This window comes from Platalea leucorodia (assembly GCF_965183815.1).
Source record: "Platalea leucorodia genome assembly, chromosome: 12".
NCBI lineage: Eukaryota > Metazoa > Chordata > Aves > Pelecaniformes > Threskiornithidae > Platalea > Platalea leucorodia.
Genome location: NC_138834.1, coordinates 15,090,049 through 15,108,430, shown reverse-complemented (window position 1 = coordinate 15,108,430; position 18,382 = coordinate 15,090,049). Strand labels below are relative to the sequence as shown.

The following is an 18,382-nucleotide window of genomic DNA, read 5'->3' as shown; positions in this document are numbered from 1 at the left end:
CGTTCTGCCTTCTGAAGAGGCAGAGTGAGACAGGAGGGTGGAGGAGGAGAGGAGAGAGACTGTTTGAAAGGATATCTAAGGGAGCGGCTCTCCTGCAAGCTGAGCGTCCAAGGTACAGAGCTCTGGCTTGCAGAGTCTAAGAATCAGTTCTTATCCCGGCATTGTCCAAATAAAACCAGCCTACTGCTTCAGGAGCTGACGTGCCTCTTTCTTCCAGTGCGGAGGTCTGGGCTCCCATGCAGGGAGAGATCTTGCCTGGGGGCACACAAGGTGCTCCAGAGAAGCCCCAGAGTGTCAGTGGAGTGCTGTCATGTCCAGACCCGCTCTCAAATCCAAGAGAGCCGTAAAGCTTGCCCTGTTCCACGGTTAAGTGAGGGCTGGCTTGCTTAGAGTAAAATACAAAGCTTTGGGAAGCAGCTGAACGGGCAGGCAGCTGGGCTGTTAGGGTGCAGGGCTCTGTGGCGATGCCCTCACCCAGCTCCTTTGTGTAGCCGAAGCTGTGCTCATCTCATGCTTGGGGAATATTCCCTGGATTTGCTCCCTTGGTTGTCCAGGACGTGTGGTATTTGCCTTCCTGCCGTCTCTTATGAATATATTTTAACGTGGGGCTTGTCAGGTGAGGAGGGTTGCCCATCCTTGCGTTGGTAGCTAAAATGGAAGTGAACAGAAGAATACTGGCTGGGCTTTCTCGGTCATTGATATTAGGTGCAGTGTTAGGAGGGCAGCTCTTTTGTTTAAAAACCCTAAATGAGCAGTGTGTACCTTACCTTCTTGGGCACAGAGTGAAATATCGAAGGAAGGATGGCATTGCATTGTTACTTGAGGTTTTCATGGGAAAAGGGCAAGTCCTTTAAGTGCTTTTCCTACTAGCAATCATGCCGACTGGTGCCTCCTCTAGATTGCAGAAATGGGCTTTTCCCGTAGTTAGGGTAGAGTGAGCAAGCAACAGTTCTCAGTGGAAAACTGCAATGTTGCATTTGTAACAAGAAGCCAATTTTGCAAAGCCAGGCGCAGTCGGGGGTTCCTGGCCCGTGGGCGCTGGGGTGAGCGGAGCGGGGAGGGCTGCTTCGTCCCTGCTGGGCCCTGGAAAAGGGGAAGCCTGGAGCTGGACCTCGCTGCTGCCTTGCACTTCCCTAGCAGAGCCAGCTGAGGAGGAGGCAGTTCCCCTGCTCGGCTTCATGTATGTTTAATAGAGAGTTTAAGCACAGTATAGGTTTGCTCTGTCAGCTCTTCCTACTCTTATATTCTCTGCAAAAGTTTGTTTCTGACCAGGGAAAGAGGTAGTCGTATTTTTTCAAGACTGTCTGCGTGCAGCATAATTTCGAATAGTTCGAAGCTTCTGTGTTCAAGTTTGCAAGATAACTTCTGTGGTTATTTATTTCAGTGGGATTTTTTTTTTTCAAGTCGCAGGATACTGAAATTTGGCTACGTTAGAAATGTTCAGCTCTGATGTATGTTGTTCGTATACAAATATTTGGTGTTTTTCTCCTGTAGTTACACTTCCAAAAGTGTTGATTTTTTCAATATTATGAAGAGAAAAATCACAATACTGTATGGTTATTTGACACAAAAGGGCTGATCGGAAGAGTTGAGTGCAGCTTCCCCTGAAGGGTTTCTCTCCTTGGAGGCAACTGCTTTAGAATTGTAAGGTACATGTGTAAAATTCATGGTAGCTCTGGTAATCTTTATAAGGCCTTAGTTCTTGTTGTGTTAGATTTAGTTATACATTTATGCTATATGTAGATTAGTTAGGAAGACCCGGAAAGGAGTTCTTCCCCAGTTTTCCTGCCTAGATTATCCCCTTCTAATGGGAGGAGTAACTAGATGGTCCTGTACCGCTGACTCCTTTAGGAGCTTGGGCGATGTGACCGTACCGTAAAATATTGAACTACCACGAATTTGTCACTTAATGCTCAAATTTTTCATTCTTTTAAGGAGCGGTAATATAGCCCAGTCTGCAGGAAAAACTTCCTTCATTCCTGGAGTGTCTCAGAAAGCTGTGCTTACTATTAACCAGAACAAAATAATGAGTCTTCCAAGCGAACTTGCGATTAAGAAGCTGTCCCCGATTAAAAATATTCATCACTTAAGCACTGTAGTGTGTCGAAAATACAGAATTACCTTTTAGTCTTTCGGTCAGCTTTGTTTCTTGCTAAATATATAAGTAAAACAAATTTAAGTATAATCTTCTGGCTAAGGTACAGGATTGGATTCTTCCATAGTTTTCCTACCGGTATCCCTTTAGGTTCATTATGCCTTAGATGCTGAATCCATAAAACAGGGCTGTTAGTATGTACGTGAGGCACCAAGAGCTAATATCGCGCTGGAGACTTTCAAAAACTGATAATTCCTTAATTTATTCATAAAGCAGGGAGCATAACTCTTGAAAATTTGATCAGATGCCAGTTCCTTCAGTAGCCACTCGATTCAGAAGCCTTTTTATAGCTGTGCTAACGTCTCTGAAGACTGTTAGGCTTAATTAATGTTTAAGACTCTTGAACAGAACATGTCATGGAAAGGGAAGCTTTTCTAAGGGAGCGCAGGGAGGCAGGCAGGAGTTTTGCTTCAGGGAATGGGAAGGCAAAGGACGTAGCAGCATTTGAGTTGAGGTTTGTGTCTGTTCTCTCACTTAAAAATACCCTGTTTGTGTTTTGTAGAGAATTACTGTTATTTGGTGTGTCGAATTGCCAGGCGTGGGTGTAGAATCCTTCACGTGGACTTTCTTTTAAATATCTAAAGGCAATTCTAGTATAAAAAAAAAATAGAATGGCCTTGTTAAAAGCATGTATCCCTCACGAAAAAAAAAGTTTCTCTTCTGTGGTGTGAGTATGGCTAAGCCTGATAAAATGGTCATGAAAATGTTGACAGGCAGGCAAAACACTTAAATTTCTCGCACCTGCAAAACAAGATAATATTTACATTCTCTCAAGGGTCAAGTGTGGGGACCCTTTCTCTGGGAAACTGAGCATCTTTTTCTTGTGCATAAACCTGTTATGGATCCTAAAATGAGCATTTTCTCATGAACGCTGGCATTTTCCTGCACAAATGCCTTCAGTGCAATGCAGAACATCATCAAGCAGCAGAAAAACTTTATCCTGTGGCCATGTTCAGTGCCGCTGCTGTAGTAAGGTTGCGTGATACACTTTATCGGTAGGAGATTGTTTTCATGTATTGAAAACTTGCTTAACTAATGTATCAAATAAACCTCAGACTCAGTTCCCTGCTTTTCCTCCTCAACACAGACTTCCCCAAAATCTAAATTATTAATGGTAAAATATTAAGAAATTGTAATCACAAGATAGGAATGGCTGCATAGATGTTTGTGTAAATTTACCTGGGCAAAAAAGATTGGATTATTTCTGAAGAATTTGCCTTACTGTTGTGAAGGGTGTATTTTTGTGGTTGTCTTAGATCCCTGTGTCTCACATAGGTACACTTCTGAGGGGAAATTAAACTGAGTATCTGTACCCAAACAGGTGAAGGTCTGGCACGGTGAGCAGAGAGAACGAAATGTGGGAAAACAGGCGTTTCACCCGGCACGCGTGATGGGAGAAGGACTGGGTCTGTCCGAACAGAAAGCAGAACTGGAATAGACTGACAGAAATGACTGACTTTTTCTGACTTTAAGTCCAACAACATTGCCTGCAGGAGAAAATACTCTTGGCAAAGACATTACTAGTGATGAAAGCTTTACTGTAGCAGTTAAGCTTAGTTGTCTTTAGATAAAAACCTCATGTATTATTTAATCTCCATTCAGGCTTTTTTTTGTTCGCCTGGTTAAAAAAGTAACAAGCAGGGCATCAAGATCATATCAGTGAATGAACTTTTAGATGTTTTATTCAGCAAAAAGACCATTTTGGTTTCTGTTAGAAAAGTTTAATGGCTTAATTACATGAGATTCAAGATTATTTTATGACACTGAAATTCTACTACAGTCTTCAAAGATTGCTTTGTTTACTGTTGCTGCCAAGGCAAGGTTTGCAGAAAAATGTAGTGGAGGATTTTTTTAATAGAAAATGGGGAGTTTCTGTCAAAAATCAGGCGCTGTAGTGTAGCATTAAAATTAAGGTTGCCCAGCCATAGCTGGTGGTCTTGATCTCTTTTTTTCTTTTTTCTTTTTTTCATCCCCTGCAAAGATAGCCTTGCTACAGCAGAGGATGTAAATAAGCACTCCTATAACCAAGGCCTTGCTCGCACAGCAAGGTTAACTTGTAGCTATTTTATCACATATCTGTCCAAATAAACAAAGTTTTAAGTGGTTGAGTGATGCCTAAACATCTTTCTCTTGAAATCACTAGGCCGTAGCTACTCAAGGGGCTGTGTCTTCCTCCAGAAGAAGGGCAGAGCCAGCTCTGTCTGGTTTGCATACGCAGGGAACCTCGCAGCGTGTCCGCCCTTGGTCGAGCAAAGCCGGCGCGGGAGTGGAGAAACCCCGACGTGCCTCTGCCGCTGGCCGGCAGCGCTGCAGCTCCTCTGCTCCGCTCCAAACCAAGCATCAGTTGGAAGCAAGCTGTTTAGATCAAATTACGAAATTATGGAGCACTCGGATGCTAAATGGCAGTACTTCTATTAGTTTGGCTTTGGCGATGGTCAAATGTCACCGTTTGCCAGTGGGGACCAGTAAACAAGGACCAGTACTGAGCTGCAGCCTTGTAGGCGATGGGATCTGTGGAATGCTGTGTGTGATGCTTTTGCTCGATATTTTGATCAGTGTATTATCCATAGTAACCAAGCTTCAAATAATAACTCGTATTCCCAGAACATCCTTGGAATAAGTTTGACAGCTCCAAGGAGCTTTAGAAACTGTAACTGGAATTTCTGTTAGACGAAAATAAATCTACAGAAGGAAAAAGTGACTTTTCCTTTCCTTGCATATGTAAAAAGCTGTTGCCCCAGGAATTTGCCACAGAAATAATGAATAAAAAGGCTCTTGATCTATTTCCTATCTTCAGCTGTTGTTCACTCTCAACATTGTTGGAATACACTGAAGTAATTTAGCAAGTAGAACTATAGTACTTGGCAAGGATAATTTCTGATCAGGAGCAATAAACATGGCTTAAACAGTTTTCATTACTAGTCAGGTTAGCAACAAGCTTGGAGTGGGATCGTACCAGCAGGTGTAATTTATCAAGGAAAGCAAAGAATGAACTGAGGAGATGATATAAGGAGTAAACGTGCTGGATTGCAGTGGGAGTCTGGCAGGGATTTATTGTCAAACTCTGGATCGAGAAAAGAGAACTGGTACATCTATAGGGGAACGGTTACAGCGGGCGGGCGGTGGGAGCAGGGGGCCTGGGGGGGTGATGAACTTGTGTCTTACTGTGAAGGATGCTGAACTCGATCTTCTCGGAGGTGGGAACAAAAGTAAAGTGTTGCCCCCGTTGAGTGGGCAACAGTAAATAACCTACCTGCTTCGGGGTTTTTGCTCTGACACCGCTCTCGGGCCGTCCCTGCTTGTCTTCTGAGGTGGGAGCATTCTCTGTTTTCCACTGCAATTATCCGAGCTTTTAATTCTGCACCTTGCATTCAGTATTACAAATCAGTGAAGCCATTAATTGAGAAGGTCTTGTTTCTATATTCGGTATAGAAACACGTAATATTTTTATGTCCATCTATCTGAATTAGCTGTTGTATTTTTAAGTTGAAACTTGGTACCTTTTGGCTCCGTTCCTTGCTCTACCTCGTCTCGGAGGGGAGAAGAAAGGACAGCGCTGTCGTGTGCTCTTTTTCCCCTTTCGTTTAATGCATCGTTACCCCTTCCATTTATCCCCTGTGTAAGCTGGCTTTATTTTCAGTTTACCTTCATGTTGCTGTCTTCCCCTACATCTAATGCGTTTTTTTTCTTTTTCTGCTTTATTTCTGCTGCCTTTTTCACGTAGCTGATGTGGGATATTGTATTTGGGTAATACGATATCTTTGATCCTTCATTTCTGTTGTGACATTAGTACTTCTGCCACTGTATTTATGCATCTCAACACTCCATTTGCCTTTTTGACTGCCTCTGCACACTGAGCAGATGTTTTCAGAGAGCCGTCTACAGCAACCCCCAGGTCTTTTTCCTGTGTGGTTACAATTAATTTAAAATTCAGCAGTGTGTGCGAGTAGCTGAAAATATTACTACTACTGTCTGCTACCCTACTTTTATAACAAATGCATTTCATCAGCCACTATTCTGCTTCTGACTTCTCTCAGGTCTGTGCCACTCAAGGTGGACCTGTCTCTGTGGGGTTTTAACATAATGATTTCATCACCTCTGCTATGAATGAATGTAATCTACAGGATAAGTGATGGAAACCTATTCGGTGTTGTTAAATTTAATATATACAAATCTATGTTGATACTTTAGGTGCCTTCTCAAAAATAGCAAACAACTAAATGGCTATCTTGGTGATGATTCAAAATAGTAAATTGTCATTAGAGCAAAAATAAAACTCAATCATATCTTACAGCAGTCTCTGAGCAGTCTCTCCTTCCTATGCACTATTTACCAATAAGTCTGGATTTTGGTGCTCCGTAGCCATTGAACACATGCATCCCAGCATCAGCTGCCACTTCCTTGGCTGCCGCTCATACAGAAATACAGGTATTTCTAAATTATTCTTTAGGGCATGGTCTTCTTTCATTTTCTTTGATATCGTTTTTGTTCCATTTTCTTGTTTTTGTGATGTGTCTGATCTGAGTTGCTTGTCTGTTCCCTCCTGGCCTCAAACGCCAGTGTAAAACTCTGCCGCCCAGAGAAGACACCTTCACCGAGGGCCGCTTTGTCCTCGCAGCCACCCTCCCACGTTCTGTCCCCTTGTATTTTCGTGCAGATACGCCGTAATCTGGTGTGATTCAGGTGGTTTGCATGGAAGTTGGGCCGGCAGTGAATAAGTTTGACCCTCCCCTCCCAATAGCTTTCTTGCCTTGACTGTGAAAGTCTTTAGATGTTTCCGTCAGGTAGCCCGGCGACCAGAGAATTTAATTTAAGCTTTGATAATAATTCCTGTTACCGATATCCATGGTGTCTTTTGCAACATGAATTTTTCATTATTGGAAATGACAGCAAACACAAATGCACTCTGTTTTTGCCAAAAGCTTTTCTATTTGGTTGGAAGAGGATTGCTTCTCGCCTTGTTATGTTCATAGCAGAGCATATTGCACTACTAAAGTATCTCATAAAATACTCTGTTGCCATGGTGATCTACCTTCCCCTTTTCCTAAAAGGACCCACTAGGTCCTGGGAGACCGAGTCGACTTTCTTCGGCTGTGAGAAGATTAGTCCCATCCCTTATTTTACCCTTATTTCTATCTTGTTTTCTTGAGGACACCGAGTAGATTTTGTTTACTGATAATTTTTTCTCGCAGGGTTTAACATTCTGAAATATTAAATCTTAGTCCTTTAAAACTCACCTGAGGATACGCCTGTACAGCAGGATGCAGTACTGAAACTTGCAGTTCGAATTTCAAGTGGAAAAATGAAATTTAAACATAGATTATCTAAAATGAGAATTAACGTCAGTTAAAACTGTGTATTGATTCTTCGTGCCTGCCAGGCTAATAAAAAAGGGAGGATATGCTGAGGGGACAGGTACTTGCCAGTTTGTGTGTCCTAACCCCGGTGGCTATTTCTGTTCCCCACTGCCCGCCTCTGCTCATCTCCAAAACTGGGTTTGCCTGAAGAAGCTCCGAGCCGAGCTGCCGAGCGCTGGCCGTTCACCGGCTGAGTTAACCGTAAACATCTGATCCCAGTGCCCAGTGAAGGAGGCTTTTTTTCCCCCTCCAGTTCTACTTTAAAACTTTTTTTTAGTTAAAGCTGCAAAATTCTGTGTTAAAGCAACATTAAAGGCCTGTTCTGACCTGATAAATCCCAAGAAAATAAGACTTAAGGCTGAAGTCATAGACGTGGACCTCTCCATTATCCACTTATTGAAAGAGTCTGAGTGCTGCGTATTCTTGTGTAATGGGAATGATGGCGTGGTATGGCGAGATATAATTCCAGTCTTAACTCAGAATTTTTTGTCTGCTAAAGCAAAATAGTTGTTTCAGTTCAGCAGTCTTTTGTCTTTTTTTTTCCCCCAGTTTTACCCTGGAACTTATAATTGATATGCTTGACAATATATTGAATTTTTCTTTTTTTTTTTTCTTTTTCCCTCCCTCCCAATGTGTGTGATCTCCATTACGCTCTCCCACCTGGTAAGGAGCCGTCGGTCGTTCCCAGTTATACCCCTGGCTGAAAGCTGGTGCCGTTCACTGTGGGTTTTCTTTCTGTCTCAACAGCGAGTTGGAAAAATACACGATTTCCGACTTCAGTGTTGTCTTTGAGACAATTACTGTATCCCGGTGTCTTATACACTAGCATATTAGCAACACAATTATTTTCTTAGCTTACTTGTCACGTATAATGAATTAGCAAAAGGTGGTAGCAGTATATTAATTGTAGGAACATAGAGTTGACTGTGCTAGCACGATGGAGAGGCAGGCTGCTGCTGAAAGCAATTCATGAAATGCAGATCGAAATTTTTCTCTCTTGAAGTCCTAGATGTTTTTCATGCCTTGCTAGATTACGATGGAGTTGTCCAAAGCAGCACAGACAAGGATGGATGGCTAATGCAGTTCGGTTACGAGTTAAGTTTTAGCTGAATTAGTCAAAACCGCTGAAGCTGCTGCAGAGCTGTGCTCTAGAATCCCAAACTGGAGTTTGGGGGACGTGAATACAGGAAAGCTCCTGGGGCCACACCCAAGCCTTACTGGAAAACACTGGAGTAATCTGATGGGGTGACGCTTGCTGGGCTTTGCGGCAGGCCTGAGGCTGTTTCAGGAAAGGGGGGCGGTCAGAAACTTGCAGTAGTGATGCAAGATGCCTCGGATCTGGATTAATATGCGTGTTAGCACAGCCATTGCCTAATGAAATGGCAGTGGAAAGAGCTGCTGTAGTGTCTTAAAGTCCTGAAAAAGCGTCGAAGGAAATAAGGAGAGCCTCCCGCACCTGTGACAGCATCTCGGTTCTTTTGCCGTTCATCCGCTTTATTCCTGCCCCTTCTTGAAATAATCTGTGTACGATGCACGGGGCAGGTAGCAAGATACTCTAGCTAATCATATATAGTATTCACTATATATGTATATATACGTATATAGTATTCACTATGTATATAGTGATTTTTTTTTTTTAATTTTAACAAGTAAATTTGTGCACGTGTGTTGTAAAATGGAACGTATTTTTTCCTGTGTTAAACTCCATTCAGAAAAGAGCTGATGGAGGTGCCAGGAGAGATGCAAATATGAATTTGTGACCCTAATAATATAAATGTTCCTTGAGCATCTTAGTAGTAGTTGTGGACCAACTCTCTATAAAACATAATTGCCGAAACCAAGCTGTGAGATAACGGCAGTATTTGTGCTTTTCCTTAAGTGAACTTGTGAGAAGATGGAGGAAACTTGTGTCTGTGTATTTGTTCCTAAAATAGAAAAAGCTATGAAAAAATCAAATCCCTGGAGATCTGAAACAGTCACGGAACAAATTTAGTAAAGAAAAAATGGGCCAGCAGTAAGAGAGAGAGATCCCCAGTGGTTTTTGCTGGTGGTGTCGTGGTTGGGGTCCCATGCCCACCGGTACAGCGGGAGGACGCAGGTACAGGGCGGGAAGCCGTGTAAATGCCTGTTAAAATAATTCTACTTTTTAGTTTGTATGACCGAGCATCATTACCTGTGTCGCTGAGTGCTTCATACGTAACCTGATGAGATGGGAGAGGACTTCGGCAAACGGCGAGGCTTTTTCTTTCGCGCGCAGTCCTTTCCCAGGAGCCCGGTGCGGCGCTGGCCTGCGCCAGCCCCGTTAGAGCGCGGCTGGGAAGGCGCTTGCAGGGCGAAGGGGTGACTTCAGCAGCACGCGTCTGGCTCGGGGGCACTCGGCGACGGGGAGATCACCCCTGCTTGTAGCGTTGGGGCACCGCAGAGATGAGTACCTTGGAAAGGTTGCCTATATTTATAAATTTCATACCCTTATTTGCTTTTATTCAGATCTTTACGAGATCTTGAGTAATTGATTTTATCTTTAAGAGCTCTTGAGTGATTTATTTTATGAATGTTCAGTCGGCCAGAAAACCAGCTTCCGATGTCAATGTGTGTGATAGGTCACTCGGCCAAAAAAAAACCCAAATGCAGCAGATGATTATTCAGCGAGATTGCCACCCCAGCTCTTTCTAATCTGGAAACCTCAGTTTTATTTGTAGTTGCTGTATTCTTTGGGTGACCTTGAACAGGTTTTGTTTCTTGTTTTATCAGCCTGCGTTTTCTAAAGCGTGGACAGTACCGGTCTCGAAACCTCTGAGGGACAAAGTCCAGGGATGCCCTTAGAGGGTTCCAGGTAACAACAAAAAACCCCCTTGCTGTGTGGTCCCCCGACGCCTCCTCCTGTCCCGCAGAGCTTTATCCCTGCCTCGTGCACCCCGTCACCGCTAGCTTTGCTGAGGCTGCCTGGGAAATCAATGCCCACGGTTGTAAACCAGACTGTTGGACCATTTTATTAGTGTGTCGTGTAAAGCTGGATGCTCTCACGGTGCGTGGTGTTGTTTATGGATGGTTTACTGTATTATGGCAGATAAAAATATACTTGGTACTTCCCTGATAGCTGCTGCATGTAAATAATGGCTGTAATTGTCCTAAGGATGCTAAAATGACCCTGAAGAAGAGGTATCCGCAGGAGGGGCATCTCGTGAGCACATACGATGGCCGATAGAGCAAACTTCCAGTTCTTTCTGGGTGTTGAATAAAAGCAGCACGCTGTCTTTTTTTTCTTTCCAGATATTCAGCCATCCAGTGCTCCTTTTATAGAGGATAAACACTCTCCTCTTGGACACAATTATTAGATAATAATGACGTTTTGGACATTAGACATCCATATTTCTCTTCTGTGTGTGTCTTTTATTACTAGCCATAAAAAATGCATATGATAGAAAAGAATAAACTTAGAAAGCCAGTGGGTAAGTTGTGTAATATTAATGGCTGATTCTGTCTTGGCTGGTATGTGCTAAATTGTCTTTTTTTAATAATAGTATTCCCACATGAAATTGAGTTTTTGTGGATTTTTTCAAAATAAGCCTTTTCATGTTTAATTCTATTCCTGAAGCAGACTTTGAACACCTGAGTGAAACAGATGTAGCCATTTTTAATGATACGAGTGTGGAAAAAATTCCTCTTCTAGATGTTAATAGTTGCAGTCATGCCTGTAAATAGGTCAGGAAGAGCTGGGTGTGTTGGAGTCAAACGGAGTCACTGAAAGCGGACCGAGCTAAAATGGTAAACCGAAGTAGTCAAAAAGGCTGTTTCCGAAAGTGTTATCTCTGGCCGGCACGGAGGGAGGCAGGAAGGAAGGAGGCCTATAAAAGGAGAAGTGTGGGGCAGGGAGAGATTCGTGGGGTGTGCGGAAGGGGGAAGCATCGCGCAGCGAGGACGAGGGGTCTTGAGGGACGCGCGGTGGAGTGCCGTGGCCTTCTCTGCCGCTTCTTAAACCAGCAGCAGCACGCGGTTGGGAGTCAGAAGCCTTTCCCTCTGAACCTCGTCACTGGAGAGGGCAAACGACATACGCTGCACTGTGCAACTCTCCTTGGAAGTTAAAAGGTTTGGGTTTTTTATTAATAGTAAGCTCATAATGAAGATCCATGGATTTTCTTAGTCATGACGAACGTACTTGACAGTTACCATCCGCTGTCTCTTCAAACAGAAGGGGAAAAAAAAAAATCACCACAATTTGGTTTGTTGTGAGAAGTATTCTGACCCTCCGTGACCAGACAATGTCTTTTTTTCCCCTCCCTGAGTGCAGTCCACATCTGTTTTCTTACTTTTTGCCTTACTTTTTGTTAAGGACCTGCTGCACGACTCTTTTTGGCCAGTTTTACTGTGGTATGGTTTCCAGAAAATCAGTATCTGAGTTACATTTTCTTGCAAAAGCAGAATAAACAGTTTTTTTAAATAGAAACCTACTTTTTCCAAGTCAGCTAGTGTTATGACAAAAGCTACATAGCTACACCAGCACGCTGTTACGATAACGGATCTTATTCATTGTCTTGCACTTAGATAAGGAAATCGCTTTTTGCCCAAACATCATCACAGGCTTTTCATATGTAAATATATACATGTCCCTCCACAAACACACCTTTTCCTTGGGTAGCACAAAGTAACTGCTCAGGAGCATAATTATACGTTAACCTCAGTTAAATCTAACTGTTCTCTGCAATTCCCAACTTACTCTAAGGTGCAAATCAAAGTCGTGCCATCTAAGCTTAGATGCTAAGCTTAGATGCTAAGCTTAAACGATAGGAACACTAATTTTAAAACTCGTAGAATTTTTTAGTGTTCAGAGTTGTTACAACAGTCGCTTCCTACATTTCTGAAATACTGAGCTTGAAATGCAGATGGAGATTCGCTTGCAGCCTCATTATGCGTTTACTGTTTAAATGATCTGGTGGCCACTGCGATTGCTTCAGGGGTGTTGGTCCTGCGGCTTTGCGTTGTCACGCAGGCGCGTTGGAGCTGGTCTGCGCTCACTACAGCATCGTCCTGGACGCTCGGGAGGGTTGTGGGAATAGAATCAGCAGGTTGCTGTCGGTTTTTTTTTGTTTGTTTGATTATGTGGTGGTCAAAATAGAAACTCTAGAAATATCTAAAAATAGCTTTAGCCACAAAATGGGTACCACTCTTTGGAAGCCATTACATTAATAGGTAGGAAACTCTGAGTGTGCTGGTGTCTATCCAGACTTACATAAACAAATTTGACTTATTTTTGCCTCTGAATAGCACACAGCATAATACTCATGAATTTATAATTGTCTAGAGTTCACTGTCTTTTAAGCAACGTGATGAAGAGCCTGATAAAAATGCTACAGAAAAAATATGATGAAAATAGGGAGGCAATTTCCTCTATTTCATGACCCATATGTGATGTTTTAGAGATGTTTTGATGAGAAGATCTGATGAAATTTATATTTCTCTGCGTGATGCTATTTGGGCTTACGTACACTGGGATTTAAAATGATTTGCGTATCTTTCCTCCCTTCCAGAGGTACTCCTGAATTATTTCAAGGGTGCCATGATGAAATACTGTGAAATGTTGTTGTTCAGAGCAAGAAGCCTTTTTCTTTCCTTTTTTTAACCACACAAGGCTTATTTCATGACTCAAAGCTTTTAATCTTGTAAAATAAACCTGCAAAACCCTAATAATGCATTCTAGATTTTATGATAAAATACAGGTTCTGGTTGAAGAAATGTAATAGTGTTAATTATTCTTAAACAAAAAAAGGGCATGCATATTTTCATTAAATTGTTTTAAATTTAACTGGAAAATTATTGGGAAGCATCACCCAGTGTCTCTCGCTGTGAAGTTTTGCTTTTTCATTGCACGCCTAATGTGAAGAAGGATGCAATTTGGCTTTTTAAATAAAGCCCAAGCTTTTATTTTGGTTTTAGAGGGGTTTTTCTTTATTTATATCGTATCATAGATTTTAAAGTTGCTTTTCAAATATCCTACCTCACGATCTTGAGTAACTACAATTATACATATTCAGGGAAACAGAGAGACCGTAAAGGGCTTGCCTGTTGCCTGTAAGACAAGCGTCCAGGTACTACTTTTATTTCAGTTCATTCTTAAAATGCCGCTTGCAGACAAGACTCGGGAGGTGCCAGCTCTTGTTTGCTGCTTTTGATGACTCTCCCAATTGGGCTCATCACCTGAGTGTAACTCTTTCATAGTTTCCTCACAATTTTGTCATTAAAACATCATATGATTGTTTTGACAGCTGCAAAATTTTCAAAACACTAGAACATCTGCAGCAGGATAGCCAAAAGTGTATGTTTTTTAAAGTAAGTTGCTGGATTTTGAGCTATGTGGGTAATAGGGAAAGGCTGCCCGATATTAGCTTTGTTGTTACAGGTGTTCCTAGGTTCCTTGAAAAGAAGAAAACCCCAAGCAAACGAAACGCGCAACTTTTGCGTTACGGACAGCAGCAAAGCAGGGCCGTTCCTGGCAGTAGTTCTGAGGCTCTGCTGGGGAACCTGTCTAAAAAGAGGCACCTGAATTTGGAGCTGGAATATTGATCCCACGTTTCCTTCTGTTTGCGCTGTTCCCATACTGCGAACATAGCAGATGATGTTGTAAATATTTCTGCTTCATAGGTAATGAAAATACGAGGGTTGTATAAAGGTCTTAGTAAATAAGTGGGGTTCTCTGTTATGCATCGGGGGGGGGGGGGCCTGTTGTCACAAAATGGTCTGTAGGAACATGTTACTGGGCAAGACCACCTTGGTTGTCAGACTTCTTTACCTGCTTTCATAGAGGTTTGTGGGTATGAAGGGGTGTTTACTATAGTGAAAAATTACAGATACCCTATGTTTGTATTGACCTCAATGAGTGTATCAGAAGTATCTCAGCCGTATGCCTCCTCATTCTGTTCCTGCTTTTTTAAACAACCATTGGATGAAAATGTAAAAAGTAAAACTAAAATTAAGCATGCTATTTCCCAGGTTTTAAAACTCTGTGGAGTTTCGTGAAGCAAATTGCAGTAGGACTGATAGTGCTGGTCCTTACGGAAACGTTCAAGAGCTTTGGCTCAGGTGCAGAGAAAAGATGGCACTTTGCCTTTGAATGGTAGGTTTGGAAGAGGATGCTGCTTTCAGAATAAACGTTACCTCCGTTTTCTGCTAACCTGTAAGACAGCTTCTGGCCAGAAAGGGTGGTGAAACTTGCTGGAACACAAACGCGGTGTCAGAATTTGGGGTATCAATGGCTGCAACTGGTGATGGTGCACGCTGCTGCCCGCATTTGTTCTGTGCTCACTGGGTCCCTGGGTGTTGCGTTTAGCTCCCAGGATATCTCCACAGCCCAATTCAGAATGTTACTTTTGGGAAAATTCGAGGATCAGGGTAATTTTTACCATGTATACCATGCTTTTCCATAGGATGTTCATAAACAAGAACATAAATTAATTTGTTTGTTTGTTTGAGGATTATAGTTACTATCTGGCTGCAGGTCAAGATAGACCAGTGCCATAGGTTCCACCAGTTCCTCACTTCAGTGCCTAATCATCACTCTGCAATTACTGAAACTTCATAGGTCAGCTGTAAGGTCTTTTTGGAGAGCAAGGAGAAGGACAATGTATAGATGTTTTTTGATACGTTTGCATTCTGCCGTCTTACAACATCCCTAAACCTCCTGCACAGCCGGTGTGTCTTTGCCAGGAGGATTTCCCGTGAACGTGACTGGTACGGTTTCCTTTGGAAGGCTGGCATGTTGCTTGACTTCATACTTGTTGAAGTGTTCCCTAAGACTAAAACTAATTGTTTGTTTCTTGACTTTAAGCCCACTGGGCTTTTGTTCTGATTTTTTTTTTAAATAAGGGTATTGTCTTATTCTTAGCACATAAATACTGCCCATAGAGGAGCTGCAAATGGAACGTTTCCTTTAAAACTACTGCTCCTAATTAGGAAAAAAAGCTGCTTCAATGAAGGTATGTACCTACAATGAGACCTGCAAGTTATTAGTTTAATTTCCTATCCCAGGGGCACTGTGCACAATGATCACCTTAGTAAAGTTCTGATTCAGGGGTTTTTATTAGCATGAGTAATCTTGTTAACTCGAAATGACCCGATGCACGTGTGAGCACTGGAGAATACTGAATCAAGGTATGTATGTGTCAGGATGCTATTCGAAGAGGATGGCTGAGCTGAATACTTGGCAAAGAAAAATTCTTGCAGTTCTTTTGAGAAGTTACAGGTAGTAAAGAGCTCTGATTGCATCCAAATATCATGCGAAGGTTAATAAAAATGGGGTGTGGAATTGACTTTAATGTTCGGGGAAGTTATTTCTTTGAAAAGCAGAATGAAAAAGGTAGCGTTTGAGGAACTAGCGTATGAGTCTCAGCTGCTGACTATGTGACTGCGCATCTTTTGTGCTTCCGTTCTGGTTACGGCATCCAGCTTTCCTAGCAGACTGTGTCCTGATTCCTTAACCCGGTCCCCCTGCCACGCGCCCTCAGGGAGCACCATGCTGATACCTGCAGAGCCTTTTCAGAAGCTCAGAAATATTTTTCTTTGCTGCTGAAGGTCACTGTACCTTCCATTTCTGTTAGGTACAAATCGGATCGTTTTGCTGCTTAGAAATTTGCAGAAAGGACATGAGAGGACTTGCTGCCTGTAGACCGAAGTGAAATCTTTTCTGAGTGTCTTGGATCGGTGATGAATTTAAGCAAAGACTGTAGTACAGTTGCTTTTTGTGTATGCTGTCAGCAAACTTGTAAGTAGCTTGAATTTATATGCCAGATATGTGTATCTGACTGTTCTTAAGTATTAAAATAAACTAAGTGCTAGTATACTAGGAAAAAACATGTATGTTGCTGTGCTGGTTTGGGCTGGAATAGAGTCAATTGTCTTCGTAGTAGCTAGTATGGGGCTATGTTTTGGATTTTTGCTGGAAACGGTGTTGCTAACACAGGGACGGTTTCGTTCCTGCTGAGCAGCGCTGACACAGAGTCAAGGCCTTCTCTGCTGCTCGCCCCGCCAGCGAGGAGGCTGGGGGGCACCAGGAGCTGGGAGGGGACACGGCCGGGACAGCTGACCCCAGCTGGCCAAAGGGCTATTCCATACCATACGGTGTCATGCTCAGCGTATAGAGCTGGGGAAGAAGGAGGAAGGGGGGGACGTCGGAGTGATGGCGTTTGTCTTCCCAAGTCACCGTTACCCGCGACGTAGCCCTGCTTTCCTGGGGATGGCTGAGCACCTGCCTGCTGGTGGGAAGCAGTGAATGAATTCCTTGTTTTGCTTACGTGTGCGGCTTTTGCTTTCTCTATTACACTGTCTTTATCTCAGCCCACGAGTTTTCCCACTTTTACCCTTCCAGTTCTCTCCCCCATCCCACCGGGGGGAGTGAGCGAGTGGCTGAGTCGTGCTTAGTTGCTGGCTGGGGTTAAACCACAACGGTTGCTTTCAGTACCATAATGTTACCTGGAAAAGTAATTCTTAACAATCAAAGAAATGGCACTGAAAAGCTTAAAATGTGGCGGTTTAAGAGTCTTTCTCAAAAAGCCAAAGTACCTGCTTCTGCGCAGCAATGGGCTGTTCATCCTAGATTGCGGTCTGCGTGTGCGGGAATCGGCTGCAGGAGCACTGGACGAGGCGTTTGTGTGCGGCCCTGCTAGCCAGCCGTGTGTGGCAATTAAAGGGAAGGAAAAAAAGCTCCTACTTAACAACAACAAAAACCCCAAACCCAAAATCAAACAAACAAAGCAATATAAGTTTACGCGTGAGGACTGCAGTGGCACTTGAGCATGTGCCTGCTTTGAGCTCAAATGGTTTCTTATTCGGGACAGTTTTGGTCGGCTGAATTTATCTGAGAATTTCCTTCTTAATGTTGTCTTCCAGATTTTTGGAGATTTTGTAGAGACCGAAATAAAGAAAGGGGACTCTGTGTGTTTGTCATACTTGGAAAAAGAATGGTGGTGTCAAATTATTCCCCCAAAAATATTCATCTAAAAATGAATGCATGAGCCATGTCACGTTGCTCCTCCTATGAGTGGGATCTGCTGCCGTTCCACCCTGTTTCCTGTAGTTTGTTTTTCTGCTTGAAGTGGAAAACTTTGTCCTTGTTTTGGGAAGTACCGTGGTGTAGTTAGGAACTAAAATTAATTTTATCTGTTACTGTACGCATTTGAAAGGGGCCTATAGTATTCAATTCAAACTGTGTTTCACAAGCCGGCCGCTTGCGCTTTACTGGGGTGTTGAAACGGAGATGCTTGTGGGGTGTGGAAGCGGTGCTGCGTGTATTGAACGGGCTGGGAGCGAGGGATGCGGGGCAGGTCCCCGGTGGTTCAGTCAACTTGACAAAGAAAGAAGTAAATAACTTCTGCTACCGTGCTCTGTGAAGACGTCTTGTTAGCAGTTAGAGCGCACGAGTATAACTGTTTTCTTGTACACCGACGTAGTTTTAGATCCATGGAATATTTGGAAACGTGGGTAGTTTATCTTTTCTTAAAGGCACTCCCAGTTATGTTTTATTGCTTCATTTATATTCAGGTCAAGGAATTCTCCGTTGTTATTAATATAGCACCTGGGGGTCATAATTGGTAGCAAGAGAATTTTTGTGCAAATGTATGTAGCAAAAGCAGTAATGGATGCTTTTTAAATGTGGGGGTTGCTTATGATAGAGGAAGTTCTGCTTTTCTTTAAACTGTTGGGAAAAAAAAACCCAAACAAACCTTGTTTGCTAGAGCAGGGAGACTTGGAACAGCATTATCCAGGGCGCAGTCTATGCGTAGTCCGCGGGATGCACCGCTAATTTATCATTCCTCGTTCATAGACAGTAGCATGCTGCTATCTGCCTCCTGGCCTGACTGTTCCCATGCTCTCTACCATCGTT

The 18,382-nt window shown here is 42.9% G+C and overlaps 1 protein-coding gene across 7 annotated transcripts in view; it reads left to right on the top strand.

Annotated features, from left to right (window-relative positions):
• Window positions 1-18,382, top strand: part of TAOK3 (TAO kinase 3) — a 93,999-nt gene that overhangs the window by 20,220 nt on the left and 55,397 nt on the right. The window contains exon 1 of one of the 7 annotated variants that reach the window (XM_082325172.1): window positions 14,045-14,148. The exons of the other annotated variants lie outside the window; for them this stretch is intronic. The gene's annotated coding sequence lies outside the window, so the exon portion shown is untranslated. Of the gene's footprint in view, window positions 1-14,044; window positions 14,149-18,382 lie in introns of those variants that run through there. 7 annotated transcript variants of the gene reach the window in all.